Genomic DNA, 7,165 nt, shown 5'->3' on the forward strand with positions numbered 1-7,165 from the left:
ACTAACTTATAGACATAAACTTGTTATAGCACTTAAAAATAAAATAACGATTGAGTTAAACATTATTATATTAAGTTAAAGTATTACATAAGTTTACGTAACAGAACAAAATGATTTAATACTTGTATGGTTTTGTAAGCATACCTTAATCGATCTGTTTTAATGAGAATTATTGTTTTATAATGTAGCATCCATCCAATACTGAGCGACATTTGTTCAGTTAGACAAGCTATAATCCTTGAGATAAAATATTGTTCCTCGATTTTAATAAAATATTATGTCAGAAGATAAGAGTGCCCCTAAATTCCGTAAGGAACAGAGGGCCGCACACTCTGCGGTTTCAGAACGGGCTGGTTTTTAAGTGAGTAGGTTGTTAGCCAACTGCACAACCCCCAACCAGGAGAACAATTTTTCAGCCCAACGCGGGGAATCGAACCCCTAATTTTAGTTTTGTAAATCCGGAGACATACCGCTGGACTAGCGGGAGACATATCAGAAGATAGCGATATCAACAGAAAATAAATTATTGTCAAAAATAATAATTTATATTCGCCCTTTCCCACCATTAAATTTTAAACCAGACCATTTGAGGTTCAAAAACAACCATTTTGTAAACCACATGGAAAGTAAGAAAAACTTTATACTAATGCTTGCGAGCGAACTATTTATGAATATTCATACAACACCATAAAATACTATTAAAACGAAATACATATTTTTAAAAGAGAAAAATAGCAGGGAAGTAGTTATCCCAGATACCCCCTTACAACCCATCAGAGGGCGTCACATGCTAGTCGACAACATGGAAGTAGGAAAGGGAGATGGTGTCACCAACGGCAATGACTTCATAGTTTCACAGGGGCGATGGCACTATACCGTAATGTAATCAGAGAGGGGCACGTTCCTAGGCGGCCATGACGGAATATTGTGTGATAGTTTTACGAAGTGGAACCAGATGATATGTCTTTAGACCACCATGACACTATAGTTCCACCGGGTGAAACCACAATCATCATATATGTCTTAACATGATTACAATTACTACATTTGGTATAAAACATTAATTCATTAGTTAAATCCATATCATGTTCTAAAAAGATGGTATTTTAAAATAATTAAAATTTACTTTTTGACTTTTTAATTATAAACCAAATGATTATTTCAAAGATTTTCAGCAATTTTTTTAAATATACAAAAAATATTTCATTTACATGATAATTTTATAATTTTATCTTAAAGACAATTTTAAAGGTGAACGGTTTTACCATACATGTTATCAATGTCTAGATTTAATTACGTTAGAAATCACTGTTTTGCATATTTTAACATCTGTACTAATTTATTTTATTACAGCAAAAATTAACAAATTAGTGAATTACTGTTTATACATTCATTTTATATCAAACATTCACTTGAAGATTAAAATTATATAAAACTTTGAGACTGTCTAATGGTATTTGGAACTGATCACTAGCAAACATACTTCCATGCTTCTTTGTTTACACAAAACTTGTGAAATTGTGGTATTCAATTTTAACCTGTTCATAGCTTCTTTCAGAGAATGTTTCGTAGGACACTTACTGTTTCGCGTTCGCAAGCAAAACATATATTTTATCTAAACGATACAGATATTATAATCATTAATTTACTTTTCCTCAACTTACTACAACTACAGTTACGACAGAAAGTGTTCGTACCCCTGCGTCGTGACTAGTTTTTTCCTCATAATTTAGAAAGTATCATGATTAGGATAATGAAAGTAGAGTATATTAAAAATATTATACTAACACACATCTACATAAACTATTATGTAAATTGAATGACAACTAAACTGTTTATAAATACTTTCTGTTCCTCCTATTTTTGGTTATTTTTTATACTTCTATTAGCCTAATCGTGATACTTTTTAAGTTATGAGCAAAAAACCACTCTGGACGCAGGGGTACGAACACTTTCTGTCGTAACTGTAAATATAAGAAATGAACAACGTACTGTTTAATTTCACTATTACATAAAATAACAACATTCACTTGAAAATTGATTTTGTATGAAACTTTAGGACTGTTTAATACTAAAACATTATTAGGAAATCACATCCTTAGAAGCTGGAGACTGACTTTTAAGAATTACAAAGATTATCACGTGGTCATGCATGGGGTTATGTTTCTATAAAAGGAAGATGACGATCCCATTGTTTCAAAGCGTCATCAATTACCAGATTCAATCGCATGTAAACTACTGTACACAAAATTTCCCTGGAAATACTGACTTCATTACGTTCACAATTCAACCGACCTTTTACTAAGAAGAGAGGAATTGGGTTGGTTTGCTTTGTTTTGAATTTTGCGTAGCTACATGAAGACTATTTGCGCTAGCCGTCCCTAATTTAACAATGTAAGACTACAGAAAAGGCAGCTAGTCATCACCACCCACTGCCAACTCTTAGGCTACTCTTTTACCAACGAATAGTGGGATTAAACATTACATTGTAACGTCCTCACGGCTGAAAAGGTAAGCAGGTTTGGTGTGAGGGGGATTCTAACCCGCGACCCTTGGATTACGAGTCGAGTGCTTTAACCACTTGGCCATGCCGGGCCAAGAAGGATTGATATTTTAATTTGGTCACAGTCTGACATGTTTCTTGTTCAGGACCAGTGCCTGTCTCAGTTTTAGAAAATATACTGGGCACGTTTAGAAACTCTTTTTAACCTTTAGTGTTGAATAAAACGGATAACACTTTAGTTTGAACATACAGAAAACTTTTATTCAAATAAAAGTCAGTCATAATATCTATGTGCTTACGTTATACTTAATAATGAAACTAAACTCTACATAAGTTTAATGTTCACAATACTTAATTAGAGTTTTTGTATGTCATTGAATTTAGAAGTCACTAAACACAGATCTTTCACACTACATAGTGATACAAAATATTAAACTTATATTCTTAGTATCTGATGGGCTTGTGTAGAGTTATTATATACTGTGTCTGACAACCAATCAAAAATTCAATCACATTTAATTAGCTTAGAATAATTTCCAAAATGAAAGTTCTATTCAATTCTAATTTATGATATTTACATAAATGTGAAATATGTGAGATTAAACACTAATGTCTGGTTATTATTTCAAATACCTCATGATGCTTTGAAACATAATTTGTAACACTTGTGGTTTATATTATAGCGTATCATTAGTTACCATAAAATAAACATTAAGCGCATTTCCAAATTACACAAAACATATACAATTGAAATCTGTAACTAGACTAACTGTCCTCTACAGCTTAAAACCGACACGTTTTACCCTAATATACTGTCTTCAATATATAAACAGGTGAAGAGTAAAATATCTCATGACCGCTATTTGGGAAAAACGTCGAGTAAAGCGATCATTTCTACAAAATAACAGACATCCCGTATATTATATTTCCGTATTTTATTATTATAAACAGCGTTAACAAAGTTGATCTCGCTAAGGAGGTATATAAATCTTAAACTCAGACTATAATTTATGATGATATCTATTATTAATATAAAAAGTGACAAACTTTTCATCAGTAGAGGGCGATATGTGCAGTAACAGCTTCCACTTTTCTCGTAATGTGATGATATTCTACATTTTCACACATTTAAACAAACTTATTTTCCTCAGAAGAAAAATATCCTTCATTTTGATCATTTTCTGTCCAAATCCTTGCTTGAAATACATTATGTCTATTTTTGATAATACTAATGGCCCGGTGAAATAGAAACTGAGAAATTTAAATGTTCAATCATATGACCACGAATATAAAATATATCTCCATAAACAAAACAAATAGGATACTCATCAAAATTATTTACTTGAAGAATGCTGATCACATGATTGAATGTTTTGAAAATATTTTCTGCAACGAATACATTCGTAACCCACATTTATTTATCATTTTACAAACTTACACCTATATATCCAGAACAAATGATCTTTCTAAGAAAAGACGTTAAAGGGTGATGACCAGTTATTTGACCCTTGTTCATTAGTCACATGTTTGTCAATATCCAAGTTCGTAGGTCAGGTAAAAACGTCTGATCTATAGTTAAATACTTTAACAAATGATATAACTGAGGGGCACAACTTTAACAACCAATATTGTGTTTCGACCGATATTTTGATCGAGAAAAACAAGTAATTGCTTTCATTTAAAGAAAAACACAACAAAGAGAGACAAACCACAAATCCTCTTTCCGTCACCTTTCAAGCTATTTAAGATAAAAGACAAGAAAAAATATATTTTATTTCGCATTTTATAAATCCATCGTGTTTACAATCTGAACAAGCTGTTCATTTAGCGCACAGTTACTGTACTGTACTCGACATACAGCAAATAGTCAGAAGCTCAGACTGGCAATCAACTTAGAATACTTTTCAAATTAAAAGATCGACTTCTGTTTTATAATATTTACTTAGACTACACAAACATGTAAAAGTGTATGAATTTAATTATACATTATGTATTTGTGTAGTAACGGAATTAGTTTTTACAGGTGGTGTTGACGATTATAATGGTAAGAAACAATAACTAAAGGTTTTTTACGATTATGTTTGGTAACTCTAACTTTAGTTATAAATTAAGTGATTATTCTTCAATTATTTCAAAATGTATCTGAAATTGTTACCGTAACATGAATTATCCTCTGTTTACACTTTATAATAATATAAATAATAAATAAGAAAATAAATCAGAGTTCTAAGATTTTCTTGTATGAAACTCACTTCTCATCATAGATTAATATACTATCTATAGCATATGTAAGTAAAGTATCAGATTTAAATGTTACACATATCGAAAGATTTGTTAATAAAACTTCAAAACACACAAATATACTACTAATGAAAACATCTTAGTTTATAAATTACTGAACTATATATGTCCAGCTTAGTCTTTTATGATAAATTACATTCTATGACTATCAGTTTGTAATGGTACGCGTAAGTTTCCATTTACATTTGATAGAGAAAACTCATGTTTCGTTGTAACCCAATGTAACATCAATGATATATGTGAGTAAAATCGCATATTTACCGAGCATACTTAAACATTTATGAACAACACTTTAAGATATACCAATATGCTATTTACGAAAACATCTTAATTTATAAAATACTGACTTACAGCTCAGTGTAATAACGCCTGTGGTATATACAACATGTTTTAGCACGTTATCAGTCACATAGACTAAACATCATGTGGAAGTATAGTAACACTGTCGCAGCATAGTTCTTAAAATCCTATTGACAGTCGTTACGATAACGGATTTTAATATAATTAATTAAATGTATTACGTATAAAATGAAACATTTAGTCTTACATATCAAATATACGCCGCAAATTTCTGAAATAATCGCTTAGTTTATAATTAAAGAGTCAAATAATAAGGTTTAATTAGTTTATGATATCGTCCTTTTACGACAGGTAATGAACTAATTAAACTAATGAATCAGTGTTTTATACCGACTGCATTAATTATTCTCATGTTATGACTTGTAAGACGATTGTGGTTCAACTTCATGGAACTATAACATTATGTTAGTCAAGCAACATATCGTCCGATTCCACTTCGTAGGAGTATTATGTAATCTTCCGTCACAGTCGCTGAGCAACGTGCCTCCATCTAATGACACAATTTCAAGAAATACATCCTCTAGTGGTATTTTATGGATATTGTATCTTGTGTGAATGTCTTTGGTGACACTATCTCTCTTCCCTGATCTCGACACGCTTGTATTGCTCTCTAGTGGTGTGTCCTGGATAATTGTTGAGAAGGGAAAAAAGCTAGATATATTTTTTTAGTAAATACATTTTATGAGAACTAAACAATTAAAAGAAGTTTAACTAACCAAAATTAAAATTTTATTTGTAAAAACAGCAGAATAAGTGAAAGCAATTCGTTAATGTTTCTTGCATTAACGGATTTGTTTGTTTTTATTGTGTGGAACTGAAATGGTTCAGAAATATTATTTATATAAAAAAGACGATTGATTAGACAAATTAAGACTGTTACGATCCTTATGCTTATATTTCTTAAACGTACTCATCACAGCTGTGTTTTATCAACTTGCCACAGGATGGAGCAATAAACGACTTTTTTAGTGATTTTAAATTCACATAAAGTTACAGTAAAGTTGTAGAAATAACAGTTTACTATTCTTGTAATATAATTTTAGCAAACAAAAAATGTTCTACATATTCTATTACGACCCTCGCTTTAATTTCGCTGCAATAATAGCCTAAACATGTGACATGTTATAGACTTTACAAAATGTTAGATGTCTTCATTGATCCGATTGTAGTCTATTTATCGAGAAGTGTAGTATGTATTTCGTCCAAGTATGTCGACATAGGAGGTAAATATAACGGTATGGTTTTTATGTTATTAACAACAATGTTCATGCCCACACTGGGTGCTATTAGCTCTTCCAAAGCAATGAGAGTATCCTCCTGCAATAAGGTATTCCCTGCATTATGACACCACTTTCAAAAACTTGCACTTTCATGAAACAGTGTTCAAGAGTTTCTTTTCTATATTTTTATTTTATCATCAGTATCGAAAACATTTAGATGGTTCATTAAGCCACATGAAATGTTACTGTCATTGTCTGTCCACAAGTTCTGAGTTAAGCCCTTCTCTGAGATACTGGTTTTTCTGGTTTTTCGAACTAATGATTGGTTGCTACTGGGAGATTGGTGGTGTTTTTTCATGTCAAAATTCGAGACGGTCGAATTTGGACAACAGCTCAAAGTATTGAATTTCCCTAGATTAGTTCCCAGCACCTAGCATCCATAGCTTTTCTTTCGATTGGTAATGGTGATAGGCTCTACTGATAGATACCTTTCAACAGCTGCCCTGTACCATTGCTCTTTGAAATTCGAAGAGACTCTTGCTCTTACCACTTGTTATGTAGAAATAAAGTATGACTACGTATGTTCATTTACAGGGACCAAAGTATCATATTATACTTTATAAAACTGGTTTATTTTACACATACAAGTCCTCAGGATATTCTATACATGTGTAAATGTGTATAACCTTGGCCCCATTGAAAAATTATTTATTAGTTTAAGGAATCAAAATATACAAGACAATTCGTTTTTATACTGAACAAAAATAGAGAAAAATTTATC

Source organism: Tachypleus tridentatus, chromosome 1 (assembly GCF_004210375.1).
Source record: "Tachypleus tridentatus isolate NWPU-2018 chromosome 1, ASM421037v1, whole genome shotgun sequence".
NCBI lineage: Eukaryota > Metazoa > Arthropoda > Merostomata > Xiphosura > Limulidae > Tachypleus > Tachypleus tridentatus.